Genomic DNA, 1,782 nt, shown 5'->3' on the forward strand with positions numbered 1-1,782 from the left:
TATTTTACCCTGTAGGGGCAGAGGAAAGATAAGTGGGGCATAGGCCAAAGTGGCTGACAGGACATGTCTGGTGTTGCAGACAGGTATAGAGATGACCACCTGCTTACAAGAAGAAATTGCTCTTTGTGAAACCTTTGCAGGTATAGAACAGTTATTTTTAGGTACCTGCTTGTGTACCCTAGAAATAGGAAGCAGAAAATGCTTGGAGAGGCCGTCCTCAGAAATTGTTCTGGAGGAATGCCGTTTCACTTGTATCCACATCATGTTCCTGGTTCAGTTTCTTGAATTCCGCCATTTGGAAGATGTGCTCAAGGATATGTTTGGCATCCTTTTGATCCTTTGGTAGCTTACTGGTTGGTTACTCCAAGAATATCACCACACTTCCTGACATAGAATTCCAGGTCCTCTTCAGTACACTTGTTGATACTCTGAGGAAGTTGTGCCTTCTTAGAAGAAAATGTCTCATCTAAGTCAAATTGTTCCAGAGGAGGAGGTGGCAACTCCCTGAAGCTGGGAGGGAACACAGCAAGCTGCAGAAGGCAGCAGTGTCTCAAATTGAGGTTGGATGAGCTGGAGTGGTTCATGTTTCACACTTAGCTGCTCATGAGCCTTGATGACCTTGAAGAGGGAGGTGGTGTCCAGCTGGTAAATAGACAAATTGAAAAGGGTGGTAAAGTCATGTCGGTTCTCATCATCCTCCTGGGGACACACTCGTAACCATTCTGACAGGGTGGCGGTGTTGGGCAGCTTTGTATAATTGGAGATCTCTGGGTCCTCAGCATCAGTCTGGTTCAGGTAGATGTCTCCTGTTGTGAGCCACTGAAAAACAATATCCATTATTTTGCTGTTTTCTTCTTTATCCAAATACTGGTCACTGAACGTGTGACAGGATCCAAACACTGCCAGCTTCCTACCTTGGTTCTTCAAGTGATAGAAAGCCAGGATAGGTCTGTTAAGTGGGAAGCAGATGGAGTCTGTGGACAGAACAGTCACTGCTGGTTTCATGACACTCAATGTGGCACCAAACGGGTAGACAAAGGTGAGGGCCTGGGCATTGTTTCCACTGCTATCCTCATTGATGATTCCAGGCACAGCCTTTCCTGCAGCTCGACTAATTTCCCTGTTCAGTACTCCATTGGAAACCAGAGTTTCCTCAGGATGAAAATACTTTTAATACACATTTCTAACCACAGCATCATTATTAACCTTGATTCCATATTCTTCTAGTAGGAAGTTAATATTGGTGTCAAATCTGGATTCTCCACCTTCTCCAAGCATCACAAGGATATCTCCGCCACTGTCAAGATACTTCTTTAGGACTTCAAACTCAGCTGCAGTAAATTTTTCCCTTGGTCCAGCTGTGATCCATAGTTTTACCCTAATTAGCTTCTCAGATGTGATTTCATCTTTTAAACTCTGAATCTTTCAATTACTCTGAAGTCTCTTCTGCATGGATTTATAGCCATTGCTGATAGTAAATACCTCCTTTTTATATGCATTGAAAAGAATAGTGCTCCAAACATCCTTTTCCATGGTTGCCTGAGGCCCAGTGACCACCATCTTCACCTGACGTCTACTTTTGTTTCTTATAAGCAGCTAATCATAATGATGCATAGCTAGTCACTATGACATGTATTGTAAGAACCATTCTCCAATTGACAAGCCATTCTGTCTCTGTACTTCCTGTTTGCTTCTTCCATTCAAGCCCTAGACCACCAAAGATCACAGCCTGATATTTTGGAAATGATCCTGATCAGTGCCCATCCACATAAAATAAATCTG

General features: G+C 43.3%; 1 pseudogene; it reads right to left on the minus strand.

Annotated features, from left to right (window-relative positions):
* Positions 1-217: 217 nt before the first annotated feature.
* LOC101573311 lies at positions 218-1,533 on the minus strand (annotated as a pseudogene).
* Positions 1,534-1,782: the final 249 nt, after the last annotated feature.

Source organism: Octodon degus, unplaced genomic scaffold (assembly GCF_000260255.1).
Source record: "Octodon degus isolate 3935 unplaced genomic scaffold, OctDeg1.0 scaffold00045, whole genome shotgun sequence".
Taxonomy (NCBI): Eukaryota; Metazoa; Chordata; class Mammalia; order Rodentia; family Octodontidae; genus Octodon; species Octodon degus.